Source organism: Eleutherodactylus coqui, chromosome 8 (assembly GCF_035609145.1).
Source record: "Eleutherodactylus coqui strain aEleCoq1 chromosome 8, aEleCoq1.hap1, whole genome shotgun sequence".
Lineage (NCBI taxonomy): Eukaryota > Metazoa > Chordata > Amphibia > Anura > Eleutherodactylidae > Eleutherodactylus > Eleutherodactylus coqui.
In genome coordinates this window covers 54,516,961-54,544,517 of record NC_089844.1, presented here as the reverse complement: position 1 = coordinate 54,544,517, position 27,557 = coordinate 54,516,961, and the positions used below count along the sequence as shown (strand labels likewise).

Genomic DNA, 27,557 nt, shown 5'->3' with positions numbered 1-27,557 from the left:
TGAGAGAAAATATAAAAAGTTTACTGCAAGTAAGACAGGAAACACCAACATAAAACACAGTATTCAAGTGGTCCTACACAGCGGGTGCCATTTTTTGTTACTTATAAGAGCCTCTTTGCTACTCGGATTATTGATATATTAAATCATAATGTTGCTATATCCTTCTTTTAAAACAAAACGAGCAATTTTTAGCATTCTTTCATTCAACTTTTGAGGTGAGCCAGGAGTTAATACATCCGTCTCTGACATAGACACTGAACATTGTGGTGCTGCTTGTGACTCATTTCCTGATTTGCCAATAAACGGGGGTCCAATCAAAAATAAGGATGGTCCAAATGGAGTTTTCACCTTCCAGTACGAGTGCAAAGCATCCCAGGCCACAGTATAACTTTCAGTTTGGGAAGTAAAAACCCAATATTGAAATCCATAATCCCCTTTTTGATATCCCCAGCGCCGTGGGGGAGAATCCGATGTATACGCATGGTTAATCCGCTCCCATATTATCCTTGCTGGCCAACACGCTTCTTTAAATCCTGGCAATAATGATATATTTATCTCTTCGTTCATTTGGGACATTGATTCTTCTGTCCACAAGGTCTTTGGAGGAAGTGTTGGTCCAAAACAGGAGATTGTTGTAGCAAGAAAAATCTGGGACACAAGACACATTTCATAGTTAAACATTTGCAATGAATGGGGAGACATTCAAAAAGCAGTCATACATGCTACAAAACAATTAATAGGACAGTCCTGATAACAGCACGCAACATACATTTACTATCAGAGGTATATATACCTATAATAAATATCCTAACCACATTAAGTAATGCAAGGTTCTTAGTATATAGTTTGATCAAATCATATTGGCCCATCTACCAACGTCCAGGTGAGCAAGCTTTCAGATGGGTCCTAACTAGAGATGAGCGAACCTACTCGTTTCGAGTAATTACTCGATCGAGCACCGCGATTTTCGAGTACTTCAGTACTCGGGTGAAAAGATTCGGGGGGCGCCGGGGGGCGGGGGGAGGCGTGGCGGCGCGGGGGTTAGCAGCAGGGAACAGAGGGGAGCCCTCTCTCTCTCCCTCTCCCCCCCACTCCCCGCTGCAACCCCCAACTCACCCACGGCGCCCCCCGAATCTTTTCGCCCGAGTACGGAAGTACTCGAAAATCGCGGTACTCGGGCGAAAAAGGGGCGTGGCCAAGTAGGCTCGCTCATCTCTAGTCCTAACTCTGAAACCAGGTGGTATAATCTCGACCTGGGAAAGATGGGTACCTAACTATAAGAATGCTCCTCTCTTGGGACTAAGCCTACAAATAATACCAGGGAAGTAAAGATACTAGAGATGAGCGAACGTACTCGTCCGAGCTTGATACTCGTTCGAGTATTAGCGTGTTCGAGATGCTCATTACTCGTGACGAGTACCACGCGATGTTCGAGTTACTTTCACTTTCATCTCTGAGACGTTAGCGCGCTTTTCTGGCCAATAGAAAGACAGGGAAGGCATTACAACTTCCCCCTGCGACGTTTAAGCCCTATACCACCCCCCTGCAGTGAGTGGCTGGCGAGATCAGGTGTCACCCGAGTATATAAATCGGCCCCTCCCGCGGCTCGCCACAGATGAATTCTGACAGAGATCAGGGACAGTGCTGCTGGTGCCGGAGCTGCTATAGGGAGAGCGTTAGGAGTTATTTTAGGCTTCAAGAACCCCAACGGTCCTTCTTAGGGCCACATCTAACCATGTGCAGTAGTGTGGAGGCTGCTTTTTGCAGTGTTGCACATTTTTATTTTTTTTTGTATATCGGCCGTGCAGAGCATTGCGTCCTGCAGTAATTTTACATTGTCCAGGGCCAGTAGTGGTGAGGCAGGGACAGAAGACATATTTAGTGTATATGGGCAGTGGGCCTTTCCAAAAACATTTGGGAAAAAAAATCTATTTGGGCTGCCTGTGACCGTCCTCAGTGTACTGGGTCTCTGCTGGGGGTAGTTGTCCTAATTCATACGCAGCCAGCTAAGTGTTACAGCAGGCTTGCGCAAAATTCTTTTCTGCCTCTGTGTTGCCTCTTACATCACCGCTGTATTCCTGTCCACAAGTGTACTGGGTCTCTACTGGGGGTAGTTGTCCTAATTCATACGCAGCGAGCTAAGTGTTATAGGAGGCTTGCGCAAAATTCTTTTCTGCCTCTGTGTTGCCTCTTACATCACCGCTGTATTCCTGTCCACAAGTGTACTGGGTCTCTGCTGGGGGTAGTTGTCCTAATTCATACACAGCCAGCTAAGTGTTAAAGCAGGCTTGCACAAAATTCTTTTCTGCCTCTGTGTTGCCTCTTACATCACCGCTGTATTCCTGTCCACAAGTGTACTGGGTCTCTGCTGGGGGTAGTTGTCCTAATTCATACGCAGCCAGCTAAGTGTTACAGCAGGCTTGCGCAAAATTCTTTCCTGCCTCTGCTGTGCGTTCCGTAAGCGAAGTCAGCCTCCAACCACAGGCCAATAAGCGGCACATTTAATTACAGCGTTCTGTTTCTGCACTACTGGTAATACACCATGCTGAGGGGTAGGGGTAGGCCTAGAGGATGTGGACGCGGCTGAGGATGCGGAGGCCCAAGTCAGGGTGTGGGCACAGGCCGAGCTCCTGATCCAGGTGTATCGCAGCCGACTGCTGCGGGATTAGGAGAGAGGCATGTTTCTGCCGTCCCCACATTCATCTCACAATTAATGGGTCCACGCGGTAGACCTTTATTAGAAAATGAGCAGTGTGAGCAGGTCCTGTCGTGGATGGCAGAAAGTGCATCCAGCAATCTATCGACCACCCAGAGTTCTGCGCCGTCCACTGCTGCAACTCTGAATCCTCTGGCTGCTGCTCCTCCTTCCTCCCAGCCTCCTCACTACATTACAATGACACATTCTGAGGAGCAGGCAGACTCCCAGGAACTGTTCCCGGACCCCTGCCCAGAATGGCCAGCAATGGTTCCTCTCCCACCGGAGGAGTTTGTCGTGACCAATGCCCAACCTTTGGAAAGTTCCCGGGGTCCGGGGGATGAGGCTGGGGACTTCCGGCAACTGTCTCAAGAGCTTTCAGTGGGTGAGGAGGACGATGACGGTGAGACACAGTTGTCTATCAGTGAGGTAGTAGTAAGGGCAGTAAGTCCGAGGGAGGAGCGCACAGAGGATTCGGAGGAAGAGCAGCAGGACGATGAGGTGACTGACCCCACCTGGTTTGCTACGCCTACTGAGGACAGGTCTTCAGAGGGGGAGGCAAGGGCAGCAGCAGGGCAGGTTGGAAGAGGCAGTGCGGTGGCCAGGGGTAGAGGCAGGGCCAGACGAAATAATCCACCAAAGCGGCCCCTTGCGCCATGCCACCCTGCAGAGGCCGAGGTGCTCAAAGGTCTGGCAGTTTTTCACTGAGAGTGCAGACGACCGACGAACAGTGGTGTGCAACCTGTGTCGCGCCAAGATCAGCCGGGGAGCCACCACCACCAGCCTCACCACCACCAGTATGCGCAGACATATGATGGCCAAGCACCCCACAAGGTGGGACGAAGGCCGTTCACCGCCTCCGGTTTGCACCGCTGCCTCTCCCCCTGTGCCCCAACCTGCCACTGAGATCCAACCCCCCTCTCAGGACACAGGCACTACCCTCTCCTGGCCTGCACCCACACCCTCACCTCCGCTGTGCTCGGCCCCATCCACCAATGTCTCTCAGCACACCGTCCAGCCGTCGCTAGCGCAAGTGTTGGAGTGCAAGCGCAAGTATGCCGCCACGCACCCGCACGCTCAAGCGTTAAACGTGCACATAGCCAAATTTATCAGCCTGGAGATGCTGCCATATAGGGTTGTGGAAACAGAGGCTTTCAAAGGTATGATGGCGGCGGCGGCCCCGCGCTACTCAGTTCCCAGTCGCCACTACTTTTCCCGATGTGCCGTCCCAGCCCTGCACGACCACGTCTCCCGCAACATTGTACGCACCCTCACCAACGCGGTTACTGCCAAGGTCCACTTAACAACGGACACGTGGACAAGCACAGGCGGGCAGGGCCACTATATCTCCCTGACGGCACATTGGGTGAATTTAGTGGAGGCTGGGACAGAGTCAGAGCCTGGGACCGCTCATGTCCTACCCACCCCCAGAATTGCGGGCCCCAGCTCGGTGGTGGTATCTGCGGCGGTGTATGCTTCCTCCACTAAACCACCATCCTCCTCCTACGCAACCTCTGTCTCGCAATCAAGATGTGTCAGCAGCAGCACGTCGCCAGCAGTCGGTGTCGCGCGGCGTGGCAGCACAGCGGTGGGCAAGCACCAGCAGGCCGTGCTGAAACTACTCAGCTTAGGAGAGAAGAGGCACACGGCCCACGAACTGCTGCAGGGTCTGTCAGAGCAGACCGACTGCTGGCTTGCGCCGCTGAGCCTCCAACCGGGCATGGTCGTGTGTGACAACGGCTGTAACCTGGTGGCGGCTCTGCAGCTCGGCAGCCTCACGCACGTGCCATGCCTGGCCCACGTCTTTAATTTGGTGGTTCAGCGCTTTCTGAAAAGCTACCCATGCTTGTCAGACCTGCTCGGAAAGGTGCCTATTGAGAAGTTCCCTGCAAAGCAATAAGGCAGACACTTTGCACTCGGAAACAGAGGCGGGGGAAGACAGTATGTCGCTGGATAGTCAGAGCACCCTCCTGTCTATATCTCAGCGCGTTGAGGAGGAGGAGAAGCATGAGGAGGATGAGGAGGAGGGGGAAGAGACAGCTTGGCCCACTGCTGAGGGTACCCATGCTGCTTGCCTGTCATCTTTTCAGCGTGTATGGCCTGAGGAGGAGGATCCTGAAAGTGATCTTCCTAGTGAGGACAGCCATGTGTTGCGTACAGGTACCCTGGCACACATGGCTGACTTCATGTTAGGATGCCTTTCTCGTGACCCTCGCCTTACATGCATTCTGGCCACTACGGATTACTGGGTGTACACACTGCTCGACCCACGGTATAAGGAGAACCTTTCCACTCTCATACCCGAAGAGGAAAGGGGTTCGAGAGTGATGCTATACCACAGGACCCTGGCGGACAAACTGATGGTAAAATTCCTATCCGACAGCGCTAGTGGCCGAAGGCGCAGTTCCGAGGGCCAGGTAGCAGGGGAGGCGCAGAGATCAGGCAGCATGTACAGCACAGGCAGGGGAACACTCTCTAAGGCCTTTGACAGCTTTCTGGCTCCCCAGCAAGACTGTGTCACCGCTCCCCAGTCAAGGCTGAGTCGGCGGGAGCACTGTAAAAGGATGGTGAGGGAGTACGTAGCCGATCGCACGACCGTCCTCCGTGACGCCTCTGCCCCCTACAACTACTGGGTGTCGAAGCTGGACACGTGGCCTGAACTCGCGCTGTATGCCCTGGAGGTGCTTGCTTGTCCTGCGGCTAGCGTCTTGTCAGAGAGGGTGTTTAGTGCGGCTGGGGGAATCATCACGGATAAGCGTACCCGCCTGTCAACCGACAGTGCCGACAGGCTTACACTCATCAAGATGAACAAAGCCTGGATTTCCCCAGACTTCTCTTCTCCACCAGCGGACAGCAGCGATACCTAAACAATACGTAGGCTGCACCCGCGGATGGAAGCATTGTTCTCTATCACCATCAAAAACGTGGACCTTTTAGCTTCATCAATCTGTGTATAATATTCCTCCTCCTCCTCCTGAAACCTGACATAATCACGCCGAACGGGCAATTTTTCTTAGGCCCACAAGGCTCAGTCATATAATTTTTGTAAACAATTTTTATACGTTTCAATGCTCATTAAAGCGTTCAAACTTTCACCTGAACCAATTTTTATTTTAACAGGGCTGCCTCCAGGCCTAGTTACAAATTAAGCCACATTAACCAAAGCGATTAATGGGTTTCACCTGCCTTCTTGGTTGGGCATGGGCAATATTTCTGATGTACATTAGTACTGTTGGTACACCAATTTTTTGGGGCCCTCGCCTACAGTGTAATCCAATTAATTTTTTGCCCACCTGCATTAAAGCTGACGTTACATCAGCTGTGTTGGGCACTGCAATGGGATATATTTATGTACCGCCGGTGGGTTCCTGGCACCCACTCATGCTGTCGGTCCACAAGGAGTTGTAACTGCATGTGTCTACTTCTAAAGAACCCCAGTCTGACTGGGGCATGCAGTGTGGGCCGAAGACCATCTGCATTTAACATGACATTACCTCAGCTGTGATGGGCAATGCAATGGGATATATTTATGTACCGCCAGTGGGTTCCAGGGAGCCACCCATGCTGTCGGTCCACACGGAGTTGTAACTGCATGTGTCCACTTCTAAATAACCCCAGTCTGACTGGGGCATGCAGTGTGGGCTGAAGCCCACCTGCATTAAACATGACAGTACCTCAGCTGTGCTGGGCACTGCAATGGAATATATTTATGTACCGCTGGTGGGTTCCAGGTAGCCACCCATGCTGTGGGTCCACAGGGTCTTCACAATAGGGAGTTGTACCTGCCTGTGTCTATGAATTAAAAACCCCGGTCAGGTTGGAGCATGCAGTGTGGGTCGAAGACCACCTGCATTTAATCTGACGTTAGCTCAGCTGTCCAGGGCACTGCAATGGGATACATTTATGTACAGCCGGTGGGTTCCAGGGAGCCACCCATGCTCTGGGTGCACACGGAATTCCCATTGCGGAGTTGTACCTGCCTGTGACTATTTATAAAAAACCGCGGTCTGACTGGGGCATGCAGACACCTTGACAGAATGAATAGTGTGTGGCACATAGGTTCCCCATTGCTATGCCCACGTGTGCAGCTCCTGATGGCGGTGGCACAGGATTATATTTCTCATTGCTTCTGTACAGCATTGTGGGCTATCGCCCCGCCCCTTTTAAAGAGGGTCGCTGCCTAGCCGTGCCAACCCGCTGTGTGCCTGCGGTTCCTCCTCATGGCAGACGCACTTATAAATAGACATGACGGTGGTGTGGCTATGAGGCCAGCGTGTGGCATGAGTGCAGCTGAAGGCTCCGCCGGGACACTTTGGCGTGCGCTGTGGACACTGCGTCGTGCGGGGGGGGGGGGGGGGGGGGGGGTTGGGCAGCATGTAACCCAGGAGAAGTGGCAGCGGGTAAATGGGTGTCGGACGTACACGACCAGGTGGAGGCAGCCACATCTCCACAATATCTGTAATTTAATCTAATTATATACCAAGAGCCTTGCATCATTTAATGTGGTTAGAGTATTGATTATAGGCAGGGGCGTAACTATAGGGGATGCAGGGGATGCGGTTGCACCCGGGCCCAGGAGCCTTAGGGGGCCCATAAGGCCTCTCCTCTCCATATAGGTAGCCTAGTAGTATGAGTAAAGCATTATAGTTGGAGAGCCCTGTTACAGATTTTGCATTGGAGCTCCGAATCTTCAAGTTACGCCTCTGATTATAGGTATGCATACCTCTGATAGTAAATGTGTTTTGAGTGCTGTTGCCGCTTTTTGGTTTCTGCTTCTATCTCATTATGAACTAGGGGCGTTGCTAGGATTGAAAAAGATCAGCAGCATGGGCCAGCAGCTTGAGTTGGGTAATATTGGATTAGGCCTTTTACAGTTTCTATGGTGCAAGAGTTGCGGAACAATATGGCAATTACTATATGGCAATCAAGGCCGCCTGCACATGGTACAGCCGAATTCTGCATGCGGAATCCTGCCCTGACTGTGGTGAGCGACCCTGTGTACCTGTCAGTTGTCTTCTTTTTCTGTCCTGCGGATGGTCCATCCGACATGCACAGTACAGACTTTCCCACGCCGTCGCTAGATGATGACGTGGGTGCCTGCGACCTTTCCACAATTGTTAATTGCGGAAGGGCTGTGAGTCAGGTGGCTTCCATTGACTTCAATGGAAGCCGTCCGCATTGAATCCGTACAAAAATAGAGCACACTGCGATTTTTTTTTTTCTCCGTGAGCCGTCTTCCATTGACTTCAATGGAAGACATCTGCACAGAATCTGGCTTAAAGAATAGAGCATGCTCATAGAATCCTAGAATGGTAGAGTTGGAAGGGACCTCCAGGGTCATCGGGTCCAACCCCCTGCTCGGTGCAGGATCACTAAATCATCCCACACAGATATTTGTCCAGCATTTGTTTGAACGCTTCCATTGAAGGAGAACTCACCACCTCCCATGGTAACCTCTTCAACTCATTGATCACCCTCACTGTCAGAAAGTTTTTTCTAATATCTAATTTGTGTCTCCTCCCTTTTAGTTTCATCCCATTGCTTCTAGTCTTTCCTTGTCCAAATGAGAATAGGGCTGATCCCTCTGCACTGTGACAGCCCTTCAGATATTTGTAGACAGCTATTAAGTATCCTCTCAACCTTCTTTTTTGCAAGCTAAACATTCCCAGATCCTTTAACCGTTCCTCATAGGACATGATTTGCAGACCGCTCACCATCTTGGTAACTCTTCTCTGAACTTTCTCCAGTTTGTCTATGTCTTTTTTAAAGTGGGGTGCCCAGAACTGGACACCTGCATGTTATGGCAGGTATTTGCTGCGGAATCCGAAGGCGGACCCCTGCTTCGGATTCCACAATGCACATCCATCCATGTGCATTGAGCCTTTTGGTGGAATTGCAGAATGTTATCACAGGCAACAAGAGATAAGCAAGCACGCTCGGATAAAGCAGTTACTTAAAGAGTAACTGCTTACTGGTCCGAGCAGGCTCAGGGGGCGGCGGGTGTGAGCGGGGGGGGGGGGGGGGTAGAGAGAGAGAGAGATCTCTCTCACGCTGTCCCCCACTACCCCCTACCGCCCCCTGCTCACCCCCGCCCCCCGAGCCTGCTCGGACCAGTAAGCAGTTACTCGAGAAAAGCGATGCTCGCTCGAGTATCTGCTTTATCCGAGCGTGCTCGCTCATCTCTACAGGCAACTTAAACTTTGCTACATCTGTACGGTTGTGGAATATCCGTCACTAGAGATAGGCAAAGAGAGAAGAACAAAGCTCAGGAATAGGGAATACAAATATGCAAGATATTAGTATCAAAAGAAATGTTAAATCCACTTACTTGGTGGAGGGAGAGTGGGGAATCCCTATGACTTACCTCCTAAAGGCCTGGAAGATGGTAATTAGATGCCCTCTGGTAGTGGACACATAGTCAGACATAAGACATTTACTGCACACAGCAGGAAGGAGTTCGGGAAGATAACTTTTCTTTGTAACCTACAGCGCAATTCAAGATAATACAGAATTATTATACATCAGCTCCTCATCCTGATTGGTTGTTTAATGTTTGCAGATTGATTCGATTGGATACATTAATATATGCAGGAGTTGTCTGTTGCTAATGACCTTCACATAGTCCATAAATGGCTATCAGGATTAAACAAGTCTTGTGTGGCCAAAGTTCAGTTCTGTCTTGTCAGGGAGTGTGTGAATATCCCCCGCCCTTGGAATGTGACCGATATAAATGGAGAATGTAGTCTATAACAAAACAGCGGCCAAGGCCGACCTCACACAGGCGCTCGAAAAAATGCTGTGTTTTTCAACGCAGCGTTTACTGCGATATCAGCTGCGCTGACATTCGTTTTTGACAGCGCTGAAAATGCCCCGCATTCATTACAATGGGTGACGCATTGCATTTAAAAAGACTAAAACGTCTGAAAATCGAACAGACAGCGCTTAAAAAAAACGCGGCGTTAAAAAGATTCTCTGAGAAGCCCCATTGAAATCAATGGAGGTGTCTTACAGCATTTATCGCTGCATTTAAAACACAGCATTAGGGTGCATTCACACAAGCGCATTAACGGCGCGTTTTTACACCCGACCGTATATATGCGACCATCTGAGGCATTGGTTTGCAATGTATTTGTTCACACGGGCGATTTTACGGCGTGTAAAAAACGGCAACCTGTAGAAAATAGAACATACGCGACCAAAATACGCGCCAATGCATATACGATGGCCAAAAAGATAGTTTGAACAGTAGGAACAGACGAGAATACGCTTTCTAGCTCTGGTCATGATCGCCGAAAAACGTTCTTTCCGGCGATTATACACTGCGGATGTGCGAACGTAAATGCTGAACGCCACGGTAATCACAGTAGGACACTCCTATTGACTTCAATGGAGCCTCACAGACCTGCACTCAAACGCACCTTTTTTTAACTATGCGATTTTTGAGCGCTGTCTGCTCTATGCTGCCGCATTTACGTGATTTTAATGCCCCTCATCACCCATCACAATTATGGGTTGCGTTAGAAAACTCTGTTGAACGCAGCAACCTGCAATAGAAAACAACGGTAAAATCGCAGAAAAACGCCGCTATCAAAATCGCAGCTTTTCCCCACGCTGTGCCTGAGACTGGCTTACAGGTTGGCTCACACGTGTAAAATTCTGCGTGTATAACAGTGTTTCCCCGCTGTGTGAGCCGGCGTCGAACATGCATATCGCTTTGTAGGCCAGTGATTCTTCAATGTGTATGAGGTTTTTTTTTCGTTCCCCACTCTGACACTTAGCGATATTGCGTATAAACGCGGCACATATGAAAATACTTTTTTACCGTATCGTTTACGCGCACATACCCTGCATATTTGAGCGCATAGAAAAACACGCTAAACATGCTCCCTTTGATTTCAATGGGCAACTAGGTTTAATATGGGCTAATTGTTGTGTAGTAGGAAATGCCACTTTTTTTTTTGTGCAACCGAATTGCGCACACAAAAATCGCCCGTTACCAAACCCATTGAAATCAGTGGCTTCTATTCACTGCATATTACACCAGAAAAGCCAGAGCTGTGGAAAACATCTGGAGCATACATTGACCCGCTGCAGATTATATAACAGATTTCACCCATTAAAAAGAGCAATAAATGCAGAGCGAATCAGCGCTAAATCTGCAGTGCGTGGACAAACCCTCGGGGTACGCTCTGTCATGGAATCTAAAGTGTTAAGTTTCAGAATGCAATAAGTGTATGTTTCTTACCTTGTATTGGACTATTGGCCCTTAAATAGAAGACTAAAACCTATGCTTTGTAGTGCCGGGAACTAGGATTTTAAGATAAGAAGTCAACAGACAAATTAAATAAGGCTAAGCTATGTTAACAGAGAAGACACAGCGATAGCAGAGCTATTGTCTAATGCAACAGCAATATCCTGACTTAGGTAATTTCTATTTTTGAGACGGGCCTTAAGAGCTTTGAGACTATTTCGTAGATGTCAATAAGTCTTGTGATCAATAAGTATTTTCACCTATGTAACAGTAAGCTACGTAACACTAATCTTTGTACCAAGCAACATTTGGATACGCCCATTCTTTCTGTATAAGAGTTGGCTATGTTGATAATAAAGTAGAATTCATTGGAGAAGTGTCTTGACATAACATGGAGTGATTTCATGCTATTGATAGATAATGCTAGCAAAATCTCCTCATCATGGGCTTCCATATCTACCAATTTGGCACCTGGCAACGAGGTCATCAGATCGGTACCGGTGTGGTCCGATAACAGCTCACACTGCGAATGCACTGCAGAATTTTCCACAGCGCATTCCACCTGTAAAAACTGCATCAAAAACCATGTCTTTTTTACCTCTGGACTCCTGCGCCTACAGCCCGGGACTGCCCATGGGAACCTGGTGCTTGTATACGGCTTCTTACATGTGGATGACGCCCCCTCTCATATCCTATAGGTCACCCACTAAGAGCAATGAGTACTAATGACTGGACATACACCTGTCAATCATGAAGTCTGACAGCTTCCAGTCAGCGATTCTTCTCAGGAAGGGGATGAGCATTTTTGTTCTGTGTTTATCATGTATCTCAGGAAACTCCCAACAAACACACTAAGGCCGCCTGAATGCGTCCGGATTTGCATTGCGGAATCCAGAGCGGGTGTCCACCTCCAGATTCTGCAGCAAATACCTGCCATAGCATGCTGTGAAAAAAGCGTTCTTTCCTGCCCACAAGCGGAAATCATTTGTGATTTTTTTTTTTCACTTGCGGAGGGGGGGAATCGCAGCATGCTCTATTTCTAAGCATCAATGGAAGTCAATGGAAACCGTCTGACCCATGGCCCTTCTGCAATCATAATGATTTGGAGTTTTCAAAATTTGGAAAAGTTTGAAAAAAAAATTGTAATTTTTTCACATTTTCAACTGTAATATCTCAAATATATGCAAACATACTGTACAAATTTTGATGAGATATATATTTCTATCTGTTTACTTCATTCTGGATGCACATTTGAAAAACTTTTGTTTTTTTAACCATTTATGAGACGTACAAATTTAACATTGATTATATTAACATTTTGAGGAACATATTTATTTTTCTACACCAAGCCAAGATTGCAAAGGCTCATAGGTGTCAAAATGATAGATACCCCCACGAATGATCTCATTTTAAAAAATACACATCTTAAAAGGGGTTGTCCCGTGGCAAAATGAAAAAAAAAATTTCTGCCCTTTGGCCCTAGCAACCAAAGGGCAGAAAATGCACAGTAAATCCTTTTCTGGCATCCAGGACACTTACCTCGGACAGCTGTTCTTCAGTGGCAGAATCTTCTTTTTGAAGATGGCGCCGCTGGTCTTCTCCCACGGTGCACCGCGGGTCTTCTCCCATGGTGCACCGTGGGTGTTCTTCTGCAGTGTGCGCTCCCCTGCCGATTCCAGCCACCTCATTGGCTGATCGGCACCACAAGGCAGAGGCGGAGCAACGCGATGACGTGGAGAAGAGGACGGCCGAGGGAGGAGTCAGGACGCAGCTCGTGCGCACGGACCATCCTGGAGAAGATTCGTCTCTGCGCAAGCGCAACAGTTCCAGCGAGGAGAAGAGGACTTTGGTCGGCGCCATGGCAACGGGGACCCCAACACTGGGCGGGGGACGACCCCCTGTAGGTAAGTATATAACTTCTGTATGGCACATATTTCATGCACGATGTATATTACAAAGTGCATGTATGTGGCCATACAGAAGTGTTTAGCTTTACTTTAATTTGCGGGACAACCCCTTTAATGTATTCACTGATGGGTGTCATGAGTATTTTGACCCCACAGTTTTTCTTTTTAGGAATTAATGTAATTTAGAAGAGAAAAAAAAATTCCATATTTTTGCAAATATGTCATTTTAAAAACATGATTTTTTTTTTGTGAACATAAAAATGAGGATTTGCACCCCAAAATAGATACCCCTGTTTGTCCTGTGTTCAGAAACATACCCATTGTGGCCCTAATCTTCTGTCCGTATGCACAACCAGATGGAGCAGCCGGTGGCTTTCAGAACAGACATTTTGCTTGAAGGTGATTTAGGCCCCATTGCCCACTTGTAGAGCCCTTGAGCGGCCAAAACGACAGAGAACCCCCACAAGTGACCCAATTTTGAAAACTAGACCCCTTAACCCCTTAACGACCGCCCCATCGGGAAACTACGTCCTGCTGTTGCAGGACGTGTATGGAGGGAGGTAGCGGTGCTATCTCCCTCCATACAGCGCGGGCATCAGCTGTTTATTACAGCTGACACCCGCGGGCAATAGCTGCGCTCGGCCGTTCGCGGCTATTAACCCTTTAAATGCCGCTGTCAATTCTGACAGCGGCATTTAAATCCCCCAAACGCTGTTCGGGGGTCCCGCAAGGCCCCCCCGCGGTGAGATCGGGGGAGCCGTGCAGGTGTCATGGCAGCCGGGGGCCTAATGAATGGCCCCAGGGCTGCCTTAGCACAGAGGTCCCCAACTCCAGTCCTCAGGGACCACCAAGAGGTCATGTTTTCAGGATTTCCTCAGTGTTGCACAGGTGATGTAATTATTGTCAGTGCCTCAGACATTGCCACAGGTGTTCTTACTATAGGATATCCTGAAAACATGACCTGTTGGTGGTCCCTGAGGACTGGAGTTGGGGACCTCTGCCTTAGCAGACTGCCTATCAAGCCATCCACACAGGGTGGCTTGAAAGACTGCCTGTAAAAAAGCAGTATGACGTAATGCTATAGCATTATGTCATACTGCAGGAGCGATCAAAGCATCGCATGTTAAAGTCCCCCAGGGGGACTTCAAAGTAATGTAAAAAAAATAATCAATAAAGTTTTTTTAATTGTTAAAAAAAAAAAAGTTATAAAAGTTTAAATCACCCCCCTTTTGCCATATCCATTATTAAAAAATCAAAATCATAAAATAAAAATATGTATTTGATATCGCCGCGTCCGTAAAAGTCAGATCTATCAAAGTAGTGCATTATTTTTCCTGCACGGTCAACGTTGTCCGAAAAAAAAAAAAAAGAATGCCAGAAATACACTTTTTTAGTTACCCTGTCTCCCAGAAAAAAACGCAATAAAAAGTGATCAAAAAGTCATATGTATTCCAAATTGATACTATCGGAAACTTCAGGACATCCCGCAAAAAATGAGCCCTTGCTCAACTACATCGACGAAAAAATAAAAAAGGTATTGCGCGCACAAAATGACCGCAGAAAATAATTGAAAAAAATTAAATATCTTAAAAAAAAAAATAAAAGTACTACAGCAAAAAAAAATACTATACACATTTGGTATCGTAGCAATCGTACTGACCCATAGAATAAAAATATCAGGTCGTTTTTGTTGCAATTTGTGTGCTGTAGAAACAGGACGCACCGAAAGATGGTGGAATGTCGTTTTTTTTTCCATTTCTCTCCGCTTAGAATTTTTTAAAAGTTTTTCAGTAAATTATATGGTACAATAAATAGTGCCATTGAAAAATACAACTCATCCCGCAAAAAACAAGCCCACATACAGCGACGTCGATGGATAAATTAAGGAGCTACGATTTTTTAAAAGGGAGTAGGAAAAAACAAAAATGGAAAAAAGCAAAAAAGCTCCATCACTAAGGGGTTAATGAATTCATCTAGGGGTGTACTGCGGATTTTGACCCCACAGTTTTTGAATGAATCTAAGCAAAGCAGACGGAAAAAAATTTTTTTGTCAATTGCGTTATTTTAAAAAACACTTTTTGTACAGCACATATAGGAATGAAGACTTTCACCCCAAAATAGATGCCCGTGTTTGTCCTGTGTTCAGAGACATACCCATTGTGGCCCTAACTGAATTCTGTATACACAATGGGGCCCAAACCACGAGGAGCATTACACTTCAACTGTCTTTTTAACTTTTATGTGAACGCAATTATCCATTGGATAACGGCGATCACGTGACCGGAGACCGCTCACTACGGCCCTCGGTTACTGCTTTTTACAGCGATTTCAAACAGCGTTTTTGAACACATTGCACAACATTTTGACAGCACTTTTTAATCAACCCCATACTTGTGATGGGGTGCAATGGAAAAAAAAAACGTGAAAATACTGAAAAATAGAACGGACAGCTTTCGAAAATCATGGCGTTACAAACGATGCGTTCAATCAGAGATCTGAGAAGCCCCATTGAAATCAATGGCACCATTGTACTGCAGTTAGCATGATTATGAAATCAATGAATTTCAATAGTTTCATTGTCAATTACGCTGTTTTCACTCCTGTGATGCTGCGAGAAAGGACATGCAGCGATTATTTTTCTATCTTTTTGTGATATCACCCATTGTTTTCAATGCCGGCCCCTTTGAAATCAATGGGAGAAGTTCGCGATCCCCTGCTGCAGCTGTGACAGGAGCAGCAGCAGGGGATTCCTTCATCTAGAGGTTTCCCCTTGTTTTCAATGGGGCCAGAAGCAGCAGCGCCGCCCCGTTGAAAACATAGTGAGTACATTGCAATCTTCTTGCTCTGCTGTGACAGCAGCGGCAGGGCATTCCTTCATCCCAGTGGGGAGCGTCCTTATCAGGGAACACCGTGACAGAGGTGGCAGGGTGTTCACTGATGAGGGGACTCCTCGCGGGGATGAATGAATCCCCTGCTGTTGCTGTCACAGCAGGGTCACGAGACTGCGATGTTCTACTATTGCTTTTAATTGGGCCGGTGCTGCTACCCCATTGAAAGCAATGGGATGAAGGTAACCCCCACAGTGTTGCAAGGCTGTTTTCACATGAAAATGCCTTGCATCCATAGGTTTTTAGAAGGTTTACGAGAGTGATATCGGCCCGATAATCACAGCCCGATATCGCTCTCGCCAGTGTGCAGGAGCCCTTATAGAGAAGTCAGTACACCCTTGTAATATGGGTAATATGGCCAGACCGCAAAGTCACAGCGACAGTGGAATACTGAAATCGGATGGGGTCTCATTACAAATAACGCCACACCGTACAGAACTGATGCACTGTCAGGGTCTCGGTGCATTGGGTGTACAGTAGTGTATGTCACAACCCCAGAAGCGTATGCACTGAGACCCTGACAGTAAATAAGGTCTGGTGGGGAACAGGCTCTGTGAACGGGAGAAGCCGTTTGCAGCACCGAATAGCTTCTCAATACATAGCGCAGCAAAGGCAGGGCACAGTAGTAACACCAGTGCTGGGAACAGTAGGTTTGCAAATAAATAAAATCTAAAGCAGACATGTATTAATACACTGTTAGTATGGAACAGCTGTGCCTGCATGAGAGAGAACAGTGCAGGCACAACTGGAACTCCCTGTTCAGCTATACAGACAGTTACAGTTGAAGACAGATTTCTGAGCCCCCACTGCATAGCTGAAGAGGGGTTTTGCACAAATAAATGTACAGAATAGTCTGAGAAAACCTATTGCAAAAACTCTTAGAACCAGGGGCATAACCATAGAGGATGCAGGGGATGCGGTTGCACCCGGGCCCAGGAGCCTTGGGGGCCCATAAGGCCTCTCTTCTCCATATAGGGAGCCCAGTACTATGAATAAAGCATTATAGTTGGGGGCCCCGTTCCAGGTTTTGCATTGGGGCCCAGGAGCTTCAAGTTACGCCTCTGCTTAGAACTATTTGTTCCGTTCATTTTGAAAAAAAGTGCAGTAACTCTTTAAGCTCCACCCTGTGGTAGTAGCATGGCATCTTTATACCAGTCCACATTCTCATTACTCAGCCTTCTAGGACCTGCTCTCCTCCTCACCAGCATACTGCCTGGAGGACCTGCAGGAACACAGGTCTTCTACACACAACTCAGTGAAGCAATCATAATCAATGAGGAAACGAAACGCCATATAGTATGCATGTAAATTTACATAAACATACAACACAAAGCAAAACCAATATCGAAACCTGTAAAAATAAAAAACAATACAACTTGGCCCGTGTAGAACACTGTGCCATTGTAATCTTTGACAACAGTCAAATCTCTGGGGAAATCTCTCTACACCTTACAGGACTGCGGCTTACAAAGTTTCCATTGTTATGCTACTATTTCATAAATAGAATTATGTTTATTACTGCCTCTGGCCTTTATCATACAAAAGATTTGTCCCCTAGTCCTCACATTGGCCACCGTATGCATATTTTGCAATGAGCCCCATTGACTGCATTACACATTGCTGTACAGGCACTGCACCCAAGTCCCTTAGGCCACTCTCACACATGAGCTTTTTAGCGCAATTACCACAGAGTCTTGAACACCGCAGTAATGGCACTAGAACGCTCCCATTGATTTTAATAGGGCCTCGCAGACATGCACCTACAGCACCTGTGAGCCCGAGGAAGGGCAGACAGGCCTGCAGCACAGAGAGACACTGCAGGACATTGAAGACGAAGCATCGCACATCACATTCTGCGCTGCTGCAAGGCCACTCAGGAAGGGCAGACAGGCGTGTAGCAGGGAGAAGACACCGCGGGACCTCGAACACGGAGCTGGCTAAATGTTATTCAGGGCTGTTGGAATGCCAGTGCCTGCAGGACCTGTGAGGCAGAGGAAGGGGACAGCGTGCAGCCATTCACGAACAGGGGGCGTCAACCCCCTGTCAAACACTCTGTATCTTGACTCCACCAGTACTTCCAGTGGCGTCAAGATACAATAATACCCCGCACTCTATTGTGGCCTAGCAGCTCTGGCACTGTCACTATGAGCGGCACTGTCCTCCATTCCTCCTGGGGCTGCTCTGACAATCGCTGCAAAGCTCCTATCACTTGTGCGGTAGCAGCTCCAGGGGTGTCACTGTGGGTTGCGCTTGGCTACATTTCTCTTGGGGCTGCTGTCACCATCGCTGCATTCAGCCATTCTGTGCGGCAGAACGCAACCGCTGTGTCAGCAGCTGGAGGCAAAATCCATCGACTGCACTTTAGCGGGGATGTCGGCTCCTGTCAGATGGTGTTAGTGGCAGTTCAGGCGTCTAGAACAGCGGTGGGTAACAGGTAGTCATTTACCCCTACTAACACCTAACTGATTCCGATATTTCTGTTAGGCTAAGGCTAACCTTAAACCTCAAGGCAGCCAATCAGGAGTTTGGGGGCATCAACAAGGTGGATACTCTAAATCACTATGTCTCCACTCCTACTTTCAGTGGACACAAAATACACCAGTACCGACTTTTTCTGCTTACCTGCATTGTTTATCTGTTCAGATGCAGATGGCATAACCACAGATATTCTAGCGGACTACAAATATATAGACTGTCCTGTCATTTAGATCTTTTTCCTTTACCCCCTTTGCACATTAGTGTATTTTAGGCTATGTGCTGACCGTGCTAATCCATGTCCAAAACATGGCCTTATTATATTACTACTAGCTTACCCGTCGCGCGTTGCTGCGAAGACAGACAGACATACATACATTCGTTTTTAATTATATAGATAAAAACCAATCACAGAGCAGCATTCAAGTTACCTCAGTGGTATAATATATAACAACCAATCGCAGCACAGCTTACATGTTACCTCAGTATTTAAAGAAGTAGCTTCCAATAACAGCACAGCTTTCATGTTGCCTCAGCAGTATAATATATAGCAACCAATCACAGCACAGCTTTCATGTTACCTCGGCAGTATAATATATAACAACCAATCACAGCGCAGCTTTCATGTTACCTCAGCAGTATAATATATAACAACCAATCATAGCGCAGCTTTCATGTTACCTCAGCAGTATAATATATAACAACCAATCACAGCGCAGCTTTCATGTTACCTCAGCAGTATAATATATAACAACCAATCACAGCGCAGCTTTCATGTTACCTCAGCAGTATACTATATAACAGCCAATCACAGCGCAGCTTTCATGTTACCTCAGCATTCTCAATATCCAGCAATTGTCTTGTGAAACATTCGGCGGATGCATCATTTGTAGTTGAACACTCATCCCGTTGCTCGTAATGCCCTTTGCATTCGTGCTTGAGATGGAAATCAAATGATCTTTGTCTGGGGGGCATAACTGTCGACGACGCTCACACGCACGCCACCTATTGTAGGATAGATGTACTATGCCAGTAATCTTCCCAGGAGTGTACTCAACAACTTCCCAAAGTTTTATGGCGATTGGATGAATGGTGTAGTAATGCATAAAGGACAGACAGACACACAGACAGACATACATTCATTTGTTATATATATATATATATATATATATATATATATATATATATATATATATATATGACATCAGGAAGTGAGAGAATTAGATTCCGTACGTAAAATTTGGACGCTAATTCTTTTGCGCTTAGAATTGAATAATCGAGTTGGGACCCATTAACTTTTCCTATTTATGACATAATCAATGCTCGTGCCAAATTTCATGTTCTACGACATCGGGAAGTGAGAGAATTAGTGGCATTGATGGAAATCGAACGATCTACGCGGGGAGGAGCGTAACTGTCGACGACGCTCGCAAGCGGGCCATTTATCATAGGATAGATGTACTATGCTAGTAATCTTCCCAGGAGTGTACTCAACACCTTCCCAAAGTTTCATGGCAATCGGATGAATGGTGTAGTAGCCCATAAAGGACAAACAGACAGACACACAGACATACATTCATTTTTATATATATAGACTAGCTTACCCGTCGCGCGTTGCTGCGAAGACAGACATACATACATACATTCGTTTTTATATATCTAGATAACAACCAATCACAGCGCAGCTTTCAAGTTACCTCAGCGGTATAATATATAACAACCAATCACAGCGCAGCTTTCATGTTACCTCAGCAGTATAATATATAGCAAACAATCACAGCACAGCTTTCATGTTATCTCAGCAGTATAAGAAATAGCAACCAATCACAGCACAGCTTTCATTTTACCTCAGCAGTATAATATATAGCAACCAATCACAGCACAGCTTTCATGTTATCTCAGCAGTATAAGAAATAGCAACCAATCACAGCACAGCTTTCATTTTACCTCAGCAGTATAATATATAGCAACCAATCGCAGCACAGCTTTCATGTTATCTCAGCAGTATAAGAAATAGCAACCAATCACAGCACAGCTTTCATTTTACCTCAACATTCTCAATATCCAGCAATTGTCTTGCGAAACGTTCGGCGGATGCATCATTTTGTGGTTGAACACTCATTCCCGTTGCTTGTAGTGCCTTCTCCTTTCGTGCTTGAGATGGAAATCAAACGATCTTTGTCTCGGGGGCATAACTGTCGACGACGCTCGCACGCGCGCCACCTATCGTAGGATAGATGTACTATGCCGGTAATCTTCCCAGGAGTGTACTCAACAATTTCCCAAAGTTTCATGGCGATCGGATGAATGGTGTAGTAATGCATAAAGGACAGACAGACATACATTCATTTATATATATAGATGACATAAGCAAGTGAGAGAATTAGATTCCGTACGTAAAATTTGGGCGCTAATTCTTTTGCACTTAGAATTGAACAATTAAGTTGGGACCCATTAACTTTTCCTATTTATGACATAATCAATGCCCGTGCCAAATTTCATGTTTCTATGATATTGGGAAGTGAGAGAATTAGATTATGTACGTAAAATTTGGATGCTTATTCTTTTGCGCATAGAATTGAATAATCGAGTTGGGACCCATTAGCTTTTCGTATTTATGACATAATCAATGCTCGTGCTAAATTTCAAGTTTCTATGACATTGGGAAGTGAGAGAATTAGATTCCGTATGTAAAATTTGGACGCTAATTCTTTGGCGCATAGAATTGAATAATCGGGTTAGGACTCATTAAATTTTCCTATTTGTGATATTATCAATGCTTGTGCCAAATTACATCGGGAAGTGAGAGAATTAGATCCCGTATGTAAAATTTGGACGCTAATTCTTTTGCGCTTAGAATTAAATAATCGGGTTGGGACCTATTAGCTTTTCCTATTTATGACATAATCAATGCTCGTGCCAAATTTCACGTTTCTATGACATTGGGAAGTGAGAAAATTAGATTCTCTGCGTAAAATTTGGACAATAATTCTTTTGCGCTTAGAATTGAATAATCGAGTTGGGACTCATTAGCTTTTCCTATTTATGACATAATCAATGCTCATGCCAAATGTCATGTTTCTACGACATCGGGAAGTGAGAGAATTAGTGGCAATGATGGAAATCGAACGATCTACGTGAGTGGGCGTAACTGTCGACGACGCTCGCACGCGCACCATTTATCATAGTATAGATGTACTATGCCAGTAATCTTCCCAGCAGTGTACTCAACAACTTCCAAAAGTTTCATGGCGATCGGATGAATGGTGTAGTAGCGCATAAAAGGAGAGACAGACAGACAGACATACATTCAATCTATATATATATATATATATAAAGCTGAAAGCCCTCACTGACTCACTCACTGACTGACTGACTGACTGACTCACTGACTGACTCGCCAAAAGTTCTCCAACTTCCCAATGTCGTAGAAACATGAAATTTGGCGCAAGCATAGATTATCTTATCTCCAAAATAGGAAAAGAAATTGGGTCCCAACTCGATTATTCAATTCTAGCGCAAAAGAATTGGCGTTGAAATTTAACGTACATAATCTAAATCACTCACTTCCCAATGTCATAGAAACGGGAAATTTGGCACGAGCATTGATTATGTCATAAATAGGAAAAGTTAATGGGTCCAAACTCGATTATTCAATTCTATGCGCAAAAGAATTGGTGTCAAAATTTTACGTACATAATCTAAATCTCTCACTTCCCAAGGTCATAGAAACGTGAAATTTGGCACGAGCATTGATTATGTCATAAAAAGGAAAAGCTAATGGGTCCCAACTCGATTATTCAATTCTATGCGCAAAAGAATTAGCGTCCAAATTTTACGTGCGGAATGTAATTTTCTCACTTTCCGGTGTCATAGAAACGTGAAATTTGGCACGAGCATTGATTATGTCATAAATAGGAAAAGCAAATGGGTCCCAACTCGATTATTCAATTCTAGCGCAAAAGAATTGGCGTCAAAATTTTACATGCGGAATGTAATTTTCTCACTTTCCGGTGTCATAGAAACGGGAAATTTGGCACGAGCATTGATTATGTCATGAATAGGAAAAGTTAATAGGTCCCAACTTCATTATTCAATTCTAGCGCAAAAGAATTAGCGTCCAAATTTTACGTGCGGAATGTAATTTTCTCACTTTCCGGTGTCATAGAAACGGGAAATTTGGCACGAGCATTGATTATGTCATAAATAGGAAAAGCTAATGGGTCCCAACTCGATTATTCAATTCTATGCGCTAAAGAATTAGCGTCCAAATTTTACGTGCGAAATGTAATTTTCTCACTTTCTAGTGTCATAGAAACGGGCAATTTGGCACGAGCATTGATTATGTCATAAATAGGAAAAGCTAATGGGTCCCAACTCCATTATTCAATTCTATGCGCAAAAGAATTAGCATCCACATTTTACGTGCAGAATGTAATTTTCTCACTTTCCGGTGTCATAGAAACGGGAAATTTGGCACGAGCATTGATTATGTCATAAATAGGAAAAGCTAATGGGTCCCAACTCGATTATTCAATTCTAGCGCAAAAGAATTGGCGTCGAAATTTTACGTGCGGAATGTAATTTTCTCACTTTCCGGTGTCATAGAAACGGGAAATTTGGCACGAGCATTGATTATGTCATGAATAGGAAAAGTTAATAGGTCCCAACTTCATTATTCAATTCTAGCGCAAAAGAATTAGCGTCCAAATTTTACGTGCGGAATGTAATTTTCTCACTTTCCGGTGTCATAGAAACGGGAAATTTGGCACGAGCATTGATTATGTCATAAATAGGAAAAGCTAATGGGTCCCAACTCGATTATTCAATTCTATGCGCTACAGAATTAGCGTCCAAATTTTAAGTGTGGAATGTAATTTTCTCACTTTCTAGTGTCATAGAAACGTGAAATTTGGCACGAGCATTGATTATGTCATAAATAGGAAAAGCTAATGGGTCCCAACTAGATGTTTCAATTCTATGGGCAAAAGAATTAGCGTCCAAATTTTACGTACGGAATGTAATTTTCTCACTTTCCAGTGTCATAGAAACTCGAAATTTGGCACGAGCATTGATTATGTCATAAATAGGAAACGCTAATGGGTCCCAACTCGATTATTCAATTCTACGCGCAAAAGAATTAGCCTCCTAATTTTACGTACGGAATGTAATTTTCTCACTTTCCGGTTTCATAGAAACGTGAAATTTGGGACAAGCATAGATTATGTCTTGAATAGGAAAAGCTAATGGGTCCCAACTCGATTATTCAATTCTATGCGCAAAAGAATTAGCGTCCAAATTTCACGTATGGATTGTAATTTTTTCACTTTCCGGTGTCATAGAAACGTGAAATTTAGCGCGAGCATTGATTATGGCGTAAATAGGAAAACAAATGGGTCCCAACTTCATTATTCAATTCTATACGCAAAAGAATTAGCATCCAAATTTTGCGTACAGAATTTAATTCTCTCACTTCCCAATGCCATAGAAATATGAAATTTGGCACGAGCATTGATTATGTCATAAATAGGAAAACCTTATGGGTCCCAACTTGATTATTCAATTCTATGTGCAAAAGAATTAGCGTCCAAATTTTACGTACAGAATGTAATTTTCTCACTTTCCGGTGTGATAGAAACGTGAAATTTGGCACGAGCATTGATTATGTTATAAATAGGAAAACCTAATGGGTCCCAACTCCATTATTCAATTCTATGCGCAAAAGAATTAGCGTCCAAATTTTACGTACATAATCTAAATCTCTCACTTCCCAATGCCATAGAAATATGAATTTTGGCACGAGCATTGATTATGTCATAAATAGGAAAAGCTTATGGGTCCCAACTTGATTATTCAATTCTATGTGCAAAAGAATTAGCGTCCAAATTTTACGTACAGAATGTAATTTTCTCACTTTCCGGTGTCATAGAAACGTGAAATTTGGCACGAGCATTGATTATGTCATAAATAGGAAAAACTAATAGGTCCCAACTCGATTATTCAATTGTATGCGCAAAAGAATTAGCATCCAAATTTTACGTACGGAATGTAATTTTCTCACTTTCCGGTTTCATAGAAACGTGAAATTTGGGACAAGCATAGATTATGTCTTGAATAGGAAAAGCTAATGGGTCCCAACTCGATTATTCAATTCTATGCGCAAAAGAATTAGCGTCCAAATTTCACGTATGGATTGTAATTTTTTCACTTTCCGGTGTCATAGAAACGTGAAATTTAGCACGAGCATTGATTATGGCGTAAATAGGAAAACAAATGGGTCCCAACTTCATTATTCAATTCTATACGCAAAAGAATTAGCATCCAAATTTTGCGTACAGAATTTAATTCTCTCACTTCCCAATGCCATAGAAATATGAAATTTGGCACGAGCATTGATTATGTCATAAATAGGAAAACCTAATGGGTCCCAATTCGATTATTCAATTCTAGCGCAAAAAAATTAGCATCCAAATTTTACATACAGGATCTAATTCTCTCACTTCCCGATGTCGTAGAAACATGAAATTTGGCATGAGCACTGATGATGTCATAAATAGGAAAAGTTAATAGATCCCAACTCAATTATTCAAATCTAAGCACAAAAGAATTAGCGTCCAAATTTTACGTACGGAATCTAATTCTCTCACTTCCAGGTGTCATAGAAACTTGAAATTTGGCACGGGCATTGATTGTGTCATAAATATAAAAAGTTAATGGGTCCCAACTCCATTATTCAATTCTAAGCTCAAAAGAATTAGCATCCAAACTTTATGTACGGAATCTAATTCTCTCACTTCCCGATGTCAGAGGAACTTGAAATTTGGCATGAGCATTGATTATGTCATAAATAGGAAAAGGTAATGGGTCCCAACTCGATTTAGTTCTAGCGCAAAAGAATTAGCGTTGAAATTTTACATACATAATCTAAATCTCTCACTTTCCAATGTCATAGAAACATGAAATTTGCCATAAGCATTGAATATGTCATAAATAGGAATAGTTAAGGGGTCCCAACTCGATTATTCAATTCTAAGTGCAAAAGAATTAGCGTCCAAATTTTACGTATGGAATCTAATTCTCTCACTTCCTGATGTAATTTTATATAAAGGAAACGTCGCATGGTTACCTCCATGTGGTGTTTCCTGGGTAATGCAGAGAACTATGCAAAATGGTGAACATATGTTTTTCCCGGTATTTCTAAAGTAACCACGACTTCATAAGATTGTCCGTGTGAACACCAGATAAACACCAGTACCAAATTAACTCGAGCGAAGCCGGGGATATCAGCTTATTCACATGGACTGATGGTCCGCATGAAAACTTTTATGGCATTCCCCATGTCCGTCCATTTCACAGACGAGAAATGGAACATACCAATTCATGTCAGTGTGCTACTTCTGCATATACTGGGGAGCCCTTGGACTGGTGTCCGTATGCTGTCCAATACAAGCTGCACAGCATGAGCACACAGTTAGTGTATACTTTAGTTTGTATAAACATGCTTCTCCCAGTGCCAAGCTTAATGTCCTTACTAGACTCACAGGTTTGCAGGTAACAAGCACTTCTGTTTTTCGCACCTTCTTACCATAAAGATCCAGACATTGTGCTTCACTCCTCACCCTACAGGCTGTCAGGATGGCACTGGAATGCATCTAGATAAATGTAACAATGTAATGTGAGACGTTAACAAATAGAAAACTTGTACCTACAGAATTAGGATGGCTTCTATGTAGGCAGCTGGCAGTGTATGGCTGCGGGCAGATAAGAAACTCTCCCATCAAGCACTCGTTTCCTGTTGCTGTTCTGTATAAGGAACTGTCATCTGATCCTAGCTTATTTAACCCTTTACTGACTGCCCATACACTTTTCAAATTTTGTTTTTTTTTTCACGGCATATACTTTTTGCATCAAAATAAAGTTGTAGCACTCGGAGGAGTTTGACAGTTCCTTACTCTCATCTACCAGAGGTCACTAAAGGCATGGAGCAGAGATTGAAGGCCACTGTGAGCGGTTCCCCATCACGTAAACAATGAATAATAGTGATCACAACAGTGGAAGTGTTAAAATAATTTTCTTCATCTCCTCTCACTGTTACAATCAATGAGAGGAGATGAAACACAGCACCAGAGGCCCCACAGATTGCCCCAAGTTGCCAATCCTCCATAGGCCTCCCCCACCTCCCCCTGTCCGGTAATCTGTGCGCACACCACAAAATGGCAGGCGCATGCACACAAGCTATGTGCCAAACTACCCAAGGCAGCTAAGGCCGCCTGCACATGGCAGAATTTGCGCTGTGGAATCTGGAGCGGGCTTCTGCCTCTGGATTCCGCAGCAAATACCTGCCATTAGCATGCTATGGAAAAGCATTTTTTTCTGCCCATGAGCAGAAATCAACTGCAATTTTTCACTCGCAGGGGGAAAAAAAAAACAAACAAAAAAAACTGCATGCTATATTTACAGGAAGCTCTCCGACCCGCGGCCCTTGTGAGGTAGTTAGTTGTAATATTGGTGGTGGCTACACGATATCCCCACTAGTGGTAGTGACAGACAGTTATGAATAATTGAGTTTCTAGTATTGCGTTTTGTTTGCTACCCTTTAGTTGGGCAGGGTATGGTAATATTAGTGTTGGCAAGTTCATGACGCCAGCCCGTATACGGGCCGAAGCCTTTTCCTGACAAAATAATAAGTAAAAAGGAAAAACTGAAATAAAATCAGGAATGTAGTCCTTTTCCCTCAAGGGTGGTGTAGTACCTCAGTGCTGATGGTGAAGTGGTGAGAAGGGAATCTCCAGGAATCAGGTAAAATGGTAAAACATATAAAACGATTTATTTCTTGAGAGGTCTTCGATAAATATACTTCATACACTTGACATTACTTTTCTTTGAGGTAGATAATAATTATGATCTTTATTTGTATAGCGCCAACTTATTCCACAGTGCTTTGATGATTACAGATAAGTACAGGGACCACTTCTGTATGCTTTACTTTATTACAGATTCAGGTAAGTACAGGTACACACATCTGTACACATGACTTTTTCTTTCTGCTTTGCTCTCCGGCTTAGGATATGCATGATATAGATCTCCTTTTAGTTCTCTCTCTTTGTCTCTTTTTCTTATCGATCAATTCTTCTTTTCTTATTCTTGCTGTTCTCCCCAACTATCTTTTCTTTATTGTTCCATGTTCCAATAAAACAGGCAACGTTTTGACCCTTAGATCTTTCTAAGTATCACCACTATAATGGCCTTAAATACAATTACAAAATACCAATCCCAAAAAAAGGAATCCACCCACATATCAAACAATAAACTATCCCCATGCACTTTGCACTTTGAATGCC

The 27,557-nt window shown here is 44.7% G+C and overlaps 1 long non-coding RNA gene across 2 annotated transcripts; it reads right to left on the bottom strand.

Moving 5' to 3' along the window:
• LOC136576383 (uncharacterized) lies at positions 1-26,009 on the bottom strand. 2 transcript variants are annotated; one of them, XR_010786357.1, is made up of 3 exons: positions 25,926-26,009; positions 9,060-9,178; positions 1-648 (listed from the first exon to the last, which is right to left on the bottom strand). It is a non-coding gene; the product is annotated as an uncharacterized lncRNA (long non-coding RNA). The 2 variants fall into 2 exon arrangements; XR_010786356.1 differs by lacking the exon at positions 25,926-26,009 and having other exon boundaries at positions 9,060-10,934.
• Positions 26,010-27,557: the final 1,548 nt, after the last annotated feature.